Source organism: Babylonia areolata, chromosome 21, assembly GCF_041734735.1.
Source record: "Babylonia areolata isolate BAREFJ2019XMU chromosome 21, ASM4173473v1, whole genome shotgun sequence".
NCBI lineage: Eukaryota > Metazoa > Mollusca > Gastropoda > Neogastropoda > Buccinidae > Babylonia > Babylonia areolata.
In genome coordinates this window covers 42,644,627-42,657,515 of record NC_134896.1, presented here as the reverse complement: position 1 = coordinate 42,657,515, position 12,889 = coordinate 42,644,627, and positions in this window count along the sequence as shown.

Sequence of the window (12,889 nt, the reverse complement as noted above, 5' to 3'; positions counted from 1 at the left end):
AAACAATTTCTTTGAAGAGATTCATTCCTCTTGTCTACACATTCGTAAAATATGTTTTAATTACACATACTTAACCGTGACCCAACTAGTGCAGACTCCGGCAGGGGTCTGACATTCCTGTCCTGTGCAAACTACTATCCACCTATGTGGAGAAAATGAAAGCAACTACGGCCGATAACCTCCCGGAAGTAGGTAACCTCCCCTTTGTCCCGCTAGCTAGCACCCTCTTTTTCCGGCAGCCATCATGACTCCTGTTCCTGTGCTCTCCATATGGCTAAGTTTTTTTTCGTATTTTCTGTCTGTCTGTCGATTCTCTGGTGTTCTTGTTTTTTGTCAAATTATGTCTCCAACCAGGTCACATAATTATGTAGCTCAATTGGGCGATCGCGCTAAAATTAAGGCGCGATCGCAATCGTTTCGCTGACACTCCTGGCCCTCTCAACAACGCTAACCTGCTGCCTCCTCCACTTCCTCTGCTCCCTCTGGTCGACTCCAGACCTCCACCACCTCCTACACCTCCTCTGGTGACTTCTAGAGGTTTGTTGCCACACACTCAGGTCAGTGTTGCCTTTAATGTCATTTTTATCGATCCGCGAACGCACTCGACGCGATCCACGTTTTCTCAGCCCTGCCAGTTGGCAGTGTACGAGTCGACCTCCTCTATCTCTTTACCCATACCCACAGTTGCACCAATGGAGGCAACCCCTGCTTCGGCACCCTTGCCAGTGACCGCCACAGTTATTTCCCTTGCACCGGCACTGCTCCTCGCCTACAGTGTGGGTGCGTGCATGGTCCCACCAAGCTATGCAGTGATGACCCCATCTGCCACACCGCCGATTGTTGCTGTTTCCCATCCACTAATGGCGTCTCAGCAAGCTGCTCAACCAAACAATCAGCAACTCATCGCTAACTTTCTGCAGCAATTATGCACCACTCTGCTTCCCCCTGCCACACCTTGCGCCTGCACTGCCCCTCGCCCACAAAGCAGGTACGTGCACGCCCCATTTGAACTTCGGCAGTGCTGGATTCTTCTGCCCCATTGCCTAACTCTGCTGTTACCCAGACTAATATCGGCACTTCCACGTTGGAGTGCCTCTTAATAACTTGATCCTGCCTCTCGGCAGTGCTCGAGCCGATCTTGTCTATCCCTTTATCCGTCAACACACAACAGCTGAACGTCGGTCCTCTCGCAGGAGCTATTCATGAGGTTGGACCGCTGTTCAGCTACAGGGGGATGCACATCCCACGGCAAGCCGACGGACTTGTCACCCCCTCGTCCACGACGCCCATAACACTGGATTACAGCGCTGTCATGCCACATGCCCCAACCGTCTCGCGTCCGATGGCGACCGATTCGGGTTGGGATGCCCACGGCACTAAGGGACATTATAATTATTCCCCTTGCGGCCGTTTTCACCTGTGTCGGTTATGGTGGCATCGAACCACGGGCTCTCACACACAGCATGACACTCCTCCCTCTACAGCGAGGACACGTTGCACCAGGGGATATGTGTTCTAAAGACACCATCCTTTTCGACGATTATCGGCGCCAAGGGAGGCAACTCCGCATTTGTAACCTAGGTGGTTGACGCTGTAGTTACTTTCGCCGACACAGCATGTCACTCCTGCCCCCCCTTGCTGTCCACCAACGATGTTTTCTGTCGGTTTCTCATTGGGTCCTGATGCCCATTCATGGACTTTACACAACTTTGCATAGCAACTGCTCCTTTCTTGCTGTTTCTCAGGCTATTGGCCACTGAACTTTTGGGTTCTTCATCCCCCCACACTTGCACACAGTCCTCTGCAGGAAACCATCCATATTACCATTCTCTTCTGGTTATACACAATAACAGGAAATAAATCACAATATTTCCCCTTCTATTCTTTTTGATTTCTTATCAACAAAAAAAACCCCCAAAAATTGTGTGTGTATATATATATATAGATATAGATATATATACCATATCTTGCTACATTTATACACATTTCTATTTACACTTATAGATGTATACTTATCCCTCGGTATACACATGTGTGTGTGCTTACGGGATAGGTTCATACGACTTTCATATTAACATGTACAATTTTATTTCTGTCTCAGTTCATTGACATCTATTCATTTAGATTCCCAAAATAGCAATATAGACACACTTGCAATTGTGTCATTCTGTTCACATGCCCAGATCTCTCTGTATCTACATACTGGCACTTTATTCATATGCATATGTACATCTCTTATATATTGGTGCATACACAGATTCCTTCCCATTATGGATTATGCACACTTACCCATTTACTTGGGTATATCTGTGCACGCTATACGTTTGCTTATACAGCCGCTTATTTCTCGTGACTAGATCTCTTGTCATGTCATTGGCATATTCCCGACACCATCACTTGAGTTGATGGAAGTTTATAATCCCATTGCACATATATGTATTCATTTTCATAAATTCATCCCTACCTTGCTTTCGGAGGACGACTGCACTCACAGACAAAACTGCCTCATTCACACCTGAATGTATGCTCCTTCACATATCAGTAGTGGCTGGTCCTTAGGGACCCACACACACTCCCTTCCCACCCACAGGGCTAAGGATGCCCTCTCTTGGTGCATGGAGGGACAAGGCAACCGAATTCATTTGCCTACAACAATCACCCACAGGGCTAGAGATGCCCTAACCTGGTACAAGGAGGGATGAGGCAGTCCAACTTACAGGTGCCATTCCGGGCACACATGCCCTTCATTCTTTCCAAGTTTTAGCGGGCCCAAAAACTGCCCATTGGGCAGGAGACAATCACCCGAAGTCCATCTCTTCCACTCCTCACTAGTAGCAGAAGGCCTGGGTAATAATTGTTTTCCTCTACACTCGGGAGAATGGCATATTGACGAGGACGGATGCATCTCACAAAGCACAACAAACCGTTCATTACCCACAGGAGCGTACCTTTCTGCCCACTCATACCGACACGGCAGATGCTGCATTCAAGCACATTAGTTCGCCCCATCACCTTGCTTGAACAGAGATCCAGCATCGATGTCTCAAACAATTGGCGTTCGAAAGCACTTTCTGCACTTGGTCTTCCCTGCCCAATCCTTTCAGCCTCAACACACAACCACTGTTGTGGTTACAGATGGGCATTCCTTCTCAAGCACTGTCTTTCCAATGAGACACTTCCAGGGGTTTCTAGCCTAGGCAGGCTATCCCATCATGGAGCCCCAGCCTTCAGCCAAGGGCCTGTCAGAGGATGACTTTGTTGTCACTTCGGAAGCAAGCACCATGTCTTTCAGGCACATGGTTGCACCACAAGACCCCGTCAACTCCTTCCAGCTTCCTTACATTTCAACATAACCTGCATGGTGGACACCTTCATCCCTCAAGCACACAGCAGCTGTTTCCTGATTTACCCATGCTGACTGGTGTCCTCCTAGGACCAGTATATGATAATCAGTCGTGTACGACAATGACCATCAGATCAGCAGAGCAGGCAACTGCTGTCCTGACTATTTGGGCTGGAATCTGATTGTACAATTTATAACAGTGTTTTGCCCAAGCTGCATCCCCAGTCCCTCGATCAAGAGGGCCTTTGGACTCACCACTGGGACAGATCCCAAAGGCTAGTTAGTCCCCAAGGCTACAGCACTAAGTCCAAGTGCAATTTGACTTCTAGTCTGAGAGACATAGTCCTTCATGAAAGACTAAGCTGCTAATGATTTCACTTTGGAATTCAGAAACCGCTGATAATACAGCTCTCACTTTACTGTTAGCCATACTGAAAACGCATGTCAGATCAGTGATTTGATGTAAATAGCCAGTACAACACATCTAGAGCCACTTTCCTCCCTGCCCCCGCCCTGCTCCATCCCAGACTTAGTGCACACCACACACAGCCAGAGGCCTGTCATGGAGCCGGTCCCCTTTCTCACTAAAGAACCTTCAGCAAAAATTTCCCCATGGAAACCCTCTTCCATTGAATTCCACCACAGAATGAGACTCGGTGACCTGCGGGCACATGAAGTGCACTCCCACAGCCTGATCCATCCCAGCCATTGACTGCCGACAACTTTCTGCAGGTTGCTCCAACATGCCACACTCAGGTAGAGAAGCCACCAAGCCTTCCGTATGCCCCTTCGTGATGGTACCTACCTGGGCAATTACACAGCCATGTCCCAGGCTCTCAGTAAAGTGTGGATTCAACACACCAACCCAATTTTCTTTGCGCTACATTTATCAGCACAGCTGTGGTCCACAGACCTCCCACACAATACAGCTGTGGACCTCAGTCTTCTTTGCCCGTACCAATATCCTTAGGTGACACAGTACACTCTACCTTCATCAAATTCTACTTGAGGGACATCTATCGCTTTAGGGATGATGGCTCAAGAGGCATTGCCTCTGTAGTGGTCACACAACAGGCCATCGCAGCGCACTGGCGATAGAGCAGAAGGATTGAGACTTGATGCCTCCTCAACCAGAGCACTTGAAGTCAGAGCATGGTCCTCTTCTCTTGCCTTAGCGCACTCAACACGGTTGCAAGACATCATGGATGCAGCATACTTTGGAAAAACCCTGCTACCTTCGACTTCTATCTGAGAGACGTCGCACACTTGTGGGATGATGGGTCAAGAGGCATCGCTTCTGTGGTAGTTGCACAACAGGCCATCACAGCACACAGACAGTAGAACAGGCGAGCCCTCCACCTTGTCGCGCTATTCTGCACTAGTTTAAGTATGTGTAATTAAAAGGAAATTTTCTATCAAAAATTACGTTTAAATAACATACTTACCATGACCCAAATTTAAGACCCTCCCGTCCTCCCCGCTTCCTGTTCTCCCTGCTCGCTGCACTGGTGATGGCATATTGCCATCAAAAGAGGGTGCTAGATAGCGGGACAAAGGGGAGGTTACCTACTTCCGGGAGGTTATCGGTCGTAGTTGCTTTCGTTTTCTCCACATAGGCGGATAGTAGTTTGCACAGGACAGGAATGTCAGACCCCTGCCGGAGTCTGCACTAGTTTGGTCACGGTAAATATGTTATTTAAATGTAATTTTAGATAGAAAATTTCCTTTATTTTTTCGGGTCTGTTTCATTACAATATTCATAATATCACAGTTTTTTTTAAGTGATTATCATGAAAAGGGGGAGTGGGGGGGACCTAACTCAATCCCAAACAGCAAAAGGCATAAAGCTGCATTCATGTGAACTTAGAAAAAGCTGAGTTATGCAACACTGACAGACATGCTATTTTTATCACTCTGTATGTAAAACTGAAATACTCAGGACAAACATAACATACTGCTGTTGTGAAAAGAGACGAATGATGAGTGGAAGTCACACTGCAGTTGGCAACACTTAGACACTGGATTCTCATGAGATGAAAAAGTATTGATGATGATATGAAACTTGTATGATGGACTGGGTGTTTGGGTAGGGTTAGGTAGATTAGGGAAGGATTAGGTATACATGGGGGTAGTAGGATGTAGGGGTAAAATTTAAATTGGACCAATGCAGGCAGGAACATATAGAGGCGAGTTGAGCTGAATTTCAGTTGTTTTATTTGCAATAGTTGAACTCTGAACAGGAAGGAAACAGTGCCTGAAAGACATACAAATGAATATTACAGATACTGTGTCAATAATGCATGAGGACAGTAACAGGCATAATACTGGTACTATCTGAGGTTTGGTATCAGCACTAACATTGCAAAATGCTTATTTGTGAAATCCAGACACTGACATTAAATGACATATCTATTTAAATGACATTCCTAACACATGTAGATAATGTGGCTAAAAGTAGCTAAGGTTATGCTGATACTGTGAAAGTACACTGACACATAGTACAGCTTATGTGGAGCATATACTATTACAAATTGAAAGCCAATGTTAAAAAGAATGATAATTACCACAATGTGATATGTATCAGGTGGTTTTAACCAATAAACTCGTATTAATACAACATGACCCTGTAATCATAACAGTACACATTATTGAAGGCTAAGTACACTGTAACTGTGTCAATATAATCTAGGAGTACTGTGCAAAAAAAAAAGTGAATTACTAACACTCTGACAGTAATTATGTCAGTAATCAAATTGTCAGCCACTGTGGTGACAAAACATGCTTGACGTATAACTGTTATTTAAAGTACTGGCAACCTGAAGGATAAAATAGGCCACTGCATAATATAGTGAGTGGAGTTAGCACATGGCATGACCACTTAGTGTTGAGACCAGCTCAATGGATTTACACAGTTGTCTGGTTTAAAATAACAAAAACCCAACACAGTTATTCGCAAGAAATATACTGCTTAGATGAGAGAAAGTATGAACAGCAGACAACTTCTCCCACAGAGTGCAGGACATGTATAGCTTAAACCTCTAAACTGATATAACAAGGTTCCTTGGCAGATTAACAGATGAGAAACTGAACTACTTCATCCATGGAATAATTTTGAAAAAATGAAGCATGTGGTGGAATGAGTGTCAAAGACAAAGATTACCAGAAAGGATTGGCAGTGTCCACTCAACACTTTACATTACTAAGATGTTCAAAAGGGATTCTACTGCATAGAAACACACATGGCAACACCATAATGATATTAATCTAACATAATAGACCAGTGACTCAGTAATAAACTTAACCAAGTCTGCAGATCTCAAATACTGTCAAGATACAAATGTGAAGGCAAGCAGTGGGCCAGAATCTGCGATAAATTATCAGCTCTTAACACAGAGTTGCACTCATGCTAAACACTAGTAACAGATGGGCCATAACATGTGGTGCACACAGGATGTGTGTGAGGAGACAGAGTGCAGACAATGACCAGTGTCAAGGTAGAGTTGAGTTTATCAACCTATTGACAAAAAGCCCTCAGTCAAGTTCTTCTTCTTCATTCTTGGGCCGCAACTCCCACACTCGCTCGTATGCACACAAGTAGGCCCATACGTGTTCAACCGTTTTTACCCCGCCATGAAGGCAGTCATACTCCGTTTTCAGGGTATGCATGCTGGGTATATTCTTGTTTCCATAACCCACCGAACGCTGACATGAATTACTTGCGAAATTTGATCTTCTGCATGCATATACACATGAAGGGGGTTCAGGCACAAGCAGGTCCGCACATATGTTGACCTGGGAGATTGGAAAAATCTCCACCCTTTACCCACCAGGCGCCCTTACAGAGATTCAAACCTGGGACCCTCAGAAAGTCCAACGCTTTAATTAACCACTTGGCTATTGCACCCGTCAGTCAAGTTGTTCAGGGCTTGGGTCTTGGTTCGCTAAAGGTTGTGTTGTTTGGATGTTGTATTACTCTTTTTGTCACAACAGATTTCTCTGTGTGAAATTTGAGCTGCTCTCCCTAAGGAGAGCGTGTCGCTACACTGAGAGCGCCACCCCTTTTTTGTTATTTTTTCATGCCTGCAATATTTATCTGTTTTCCTATTAAAGTGGATTTTTCTACAGAATTTCACCAGGGACAACCCTTTTGTTGCATGGGTACTTTTACGTGCGCAAAGTGAATGCTGCACATAGAACCTCGGTTTATCATCCCATCCGAATGACCAGCTTCCAGACCATCACTCAAGGTCTAGTGGAGGGGGAGAAAATATTGACAACTGTGGGACTCAAACCAGTGACATCAGATTCTCTTGCTTCCTAGTTACCACCAGGCCAACACACCACATGAGGATGTTAGGTCCTTCAGTCATTTCAAGGGGGAACTGTCGCTGTCTGAAGTTGGGTGAAATCCTGGCTGGTACTCCAAGGTGAGGTCCTGGAGCAATGTCAATTCATTGGAGTTTAACGACCTATTTGCTATGCCCTTAAGGTCAATCCAGCATCAATGGTGTATTATGCACTTCAAGCAAAGACAGTGCCAAGATAGGTTCGCCAAATCAAGCCTCGTGCTCTGAAAGTTGGGTAAATTGTGTTTATGCTTGTTCCAGGATAGATTTCTAAGCAACTGCTGAATGAAGCTGCATCGTATATGTCACAAATGAAAGCTGACCACAAGCTTACTCGTGAATGAGAAGAATTGCTAGTTATTTAGGAGATATGGACGGATGATAATTATATCCATATGTCAGACAGAGCAGTGCCAGACATAGATGAAAAACAGATAAATGCGATTTTGTAGCACCAGACACCCAATCCCACCCCACCCCAAAAAAGGTTCATATTCAAACCTTTTTCACACTTTTTTTTTACTGACAAGGTTGTTAACTTGTGGAATAATCTGACCAGAAACATTGTCACTGCAGGAACGCTTTACAATTTTAAGAATATATTAGATAAACACTGGAAGCATTATGGCTTCCAAATAATTTTCTCCATATGAAGCTAACCAGAAGTAATTGTGCACTCTCTTAAACAGCTTTTTTTTAAGGGAATTTTTTTTCTTATGATCAGGCAAAAGGCTGATAAAACATAAAAACCGTGACACACGATATGATATGATATTCATAAAGTTTGCGATTTCTGAACAATTTCTTTTCTGCTCTATTTCTTTCAAGTCATACAATGCTGGACACTTGGTACCTTTATTTCGCACCTCTTGTAAGGAAGGAAGGAAGGAATTTTTGTTTAATGTCCCGTCACACATATCGGTGATTGAAGACATTTTGTAAAAGTATTTATGAATACATCTGAGTATTATCGGATAGAAGGGGTGGGAGATGTGGATGAATGGAGGGTTTGGGGAAACTGGGCAAATGAGGGTAAAAATGTGGGTGAAATTTGAAAGAAAAACAAAACAAACAAACAAACAAAAAAAAACCCTCTAAATACAGTTACAGGAAATTACTTAAAGGACTTCGTAAAAGAGAAGTCGTTAAACTGACAAGTGAAACAACTGATAATGAATGCAAAAAGTCAAAAACATCAACGTTCTCAGTCACTTGTGAAGACACACTTTCGTGTACAAAAGGCTTCATCAAGCTACAGTGAAAAATTATATGCTCAATTGTCAGGTTATTAAAGCATATACACTTGACATTAGAACAATACTTGGTCCGTAATGAATTTGATAATAGTCTGAGAGCTAAGCTCAGAATTGGTCTGCGAATCGGACCAAAGTCTGAGAGAGTCAACTGACGAGGTATTAGACTTGAATTCAAGCACCTATAAAAGTCTCTTTCTAGTATATTGCTTATTTCCTTGTATGACAATGGGCAATATACTTTTATACTATCTATATGATTTTTTGCTCCCCTTTTTGCTGCCCTATCTGCTTGGTCGTTATAACGGAATCCAGTGTGGGATGGTATCCAACAAAAAATCAACATTTGTACCCTTCACAAATAGGGAGTGCAATAAATACCTAATTTCAAAAAATAAATCTTCTCTTTGATTATTCTCAAAAAGGAGCAAACCTTTTAAGACAGATTGAGAATCAACACAAAATAGGATATTACTTATTATGATTGGTATATCAACAAGATGATTTAAAGCCATAAGGATGGCCACCAATTCAGCTGTAAAAATTGAATGTCCCTTACCTAAATAATATGATTTTTCTGTTTTTAGGTCAGGAATGACAAAAGCAGATCCTGCACTGCTATCATCCAGGACCGAGCCATCAGTGTAAACTTTTAAATGATAATCAAAATTTTCTTCTAATTCAATTCTGACAGATGCTGCTATTATATGTGGAGATTCTCCTTTTGTTGTGTCAGAAGCACATAAGTTGACGTTTGCTTTTGTTAACTCCCAGGGAGGGACAGGTGGCACCAGAACACGAGGTGCCATATCATGCAAATCAATGTCTGAAGAATTTAAAATATCTGACACATATGTGCGAATGGTTTGTAGATTTGAATTATTTTGTGCATTTTTTGGAAAATCAATATCAGACCTAATATTTAATTCCTCAAAATCATCCACTGCTGTACATCTCACAATATATTTAGCAGAACTTAATTTTCTGATTTCATCTAGTGGTAGAATACCCGCAAGCTTATAGGCTTCTGAGGTCTTAGTATGCACAGGTACCCCTAAAGCCAGTTTCACAGCTTTACTGTCAATTATTCGCAGCTTCTTTAGGAACGTCGGCGGGGCAGAAAAGAAAATTTCTTGACCGTAGGTCAATCTTGATCTTACGAGAGATGTCGCTAAATGTAAAAGAATTTTGGAGTCTTGTCCCCAAGGAGAGTGACTTACAATTTTTAAGAAATTTAAACTTTTAACTGCTCTAGTCACCATTGAATCAATGTGTTTCTTCCAGTTTAGTTTTGAAGTAAAGAGGATCCCAAGAAATTTGATTTCCGACTTGAAAAATATTTCACGTCCTCCTAAAAAAAAACGTGGTAGTTTGCTGGGATTATAACCATTATTAAAGAGGATCAAATGTGTTTTTTCTACAGAAAACTCAAAACCATTAGATTGCATATAGCTACTCAGTCTATCGAGTTCACCCTGAAAATGTTTCTGTACATAATTTATGTAATGTAGGCTTGTCCTTTTCCTCAAGGATGTCTGAATCCATATAGCAATATCATCAGCATATTGAGCCAGCTTGGTAGATGATGAAAAACATGTATGTAAATCATAAAGCATAATGTTGAACAACAATGGAGAAATAATGGAACCCTGCGGGATTCCCATGTTTATAGGCCTAGAGGTTGATAAAGTTACTCCCACTTTTGCCACTATATATCTCCCACTTAAAAAGGATTTAACATAGTCATAAACATGACCCGACAGACCAATTTGTTTCAGCTTAAATAACAGTCTGCTATGCCACACTCGGTCATAAGCTTTAGTAAGATCGAAGAAGGACGCAAGGATACTTTTTCGCTTAGAAAACTGTTTTTTAATTTGGGTAGTGAGACGGGTCAGATGATCAATTGTTGATCTTCCTTTCCGGAATCCAGTTTGAGCTGACGGAATTATGTTATTTTTGTCACAGAAATACACCATTCTAATATTTACAATTTTCTCCATGACTTTCCCAACGTGGGAGGTAACCGAAATAGGTCTATAACTCGAAGCTTCTGTTCGAGGTTTACTCTGTTTTAATACAGGAGTTACAATGGAAGTTTTCCATACCTCAGGGATTTGTCCACATTCCCAGCACTTTTGAAATAATGTATGTAATATAATCAACCAGTTTTCTGGCAAATGGTTTAACATGGTGTAAGATACTACATCCTTACCAACTGACACATTTTTGTTACTCAACAAATGAATAGCGTTCTTTACCTCATGTAAAGTTATTGCCGAATTGATTGTATTATCATTTTGTGGGGTAGGATCTCTATATTTGTCACTGATTTCTTCTTCCTCTCTTAAAGTCTTTTGTTTAGTTGACAAACTATCTACACTGCCTGTTTTAGAATACATACAAACAAATTCTTCAGCCTTCTCTTGAGGGGACAGAAACTCTTTATCTTTTGTTTTAATAGGATAGTCTTGGAGAACAATGCCTGATTTCATTTCTTTCATTTTGGCCCACACTTTCTTCATATCCTTATGGTCAGATACTTCACTCAAACAGAATTGTGACCAGTATTGTCTTTTTTCTCGGGCTATGATTCTATTCGCCTTGATTTTTGTGTAACACATTTCTTTATGAGCGGCTTCTTTTACATCTTCATCACGTACTTTTCTGAGTTTCAACCATGTTAGGTATGCTAGTTTCTTTGTATTTACAGCCTCCGCACATGCATCATTCCACCAAACATTTCCAGAAAAAATGTCACTCCTCTTTGAACCTTTTTTGGGAATTGCTATTTCAGCAGCTCCAATAATTGATTTTTGAAAGTTGTTATAAAAAACATTTAAATCTTCACAAAAAATTTCACTTTCAGAAATGTTCGTAAGATAGTTTTGAAATGTTTCCCAGTTTGCATATTTGTAATTGAATTTTGGGATTTCGTCTTCTCCGCTGTATTTAGATATATTACAATCCTTAAAAGACAGTGTGATTGGCACATGATCACTGCCTAGTGGATCATCCCCAGTATCCCACTGTACTGTTAAAGCTAGAGATGGTGATATGAAGGTTAGGTCAAGTGCCGATGCTCTATGATGAGCCACATCTGGGATACGTGTAATCCTCCCATCGTTAAGTAAATGCAACGATGAATCAACAATATTTTCAACAAAGTCAGGATGAGATATTATTTGACAATCACTATCCCAGAAGGGAGCATGGGAATTAAAATCTCCCCCGACGATCCATCTTTCTTTTGAGCAATTTAATGTTCGCAACCAATTTGTATTTTGCTTACTTGGACCTTTGGGATAGTAGACTGACGCAAAATGTATGATTTGATTATTAGAGACATGCAATTTTACAAACGTAGCTGACATCTTTTCAGTATAGTTTGAAATAGGAGATGGATGGACACTTGCGTAATTCAAACCACATTGTACGTAAATAGCTGTACTAATCTTGTCAGAATCCTCGCTTATATGATAAACCGGAGGATAATAATAACCTTTCAGATTCGGTAACTTATTTTTAGTAACATTCAATGACTGAAAAAGGAGAATATGATGAGAATTTTCAAAAAGGTAAGCACGCAGATTATCAATATTTGTACTCAAAGAGCGGGAGTTCCACTGCAAGACTGATAGATTCCTACATGTTATTTGCAACTTCTTAGTCATTTATCAGCTAGAATGAATCGTAGAAAAAAATATCATTAGATAATGAGATATCCGAATTTAAAACTAAGATAATGATAGATAAAGGGCCTTATACTATCAAAATACAAGGTGATGAGGTGTTCTTCGTGTAGACAATGTGATGACTAATTTGATGCAATGTTAGGTAGTTAACAAGCTGTTGTTTCATCTCCTCGGATGACGACGTAAAAAGGTCTTCATATAGACCAGTCGTTGTCTCCGCTGATGACGACCTCTGGTAGTCATACAGTCCAG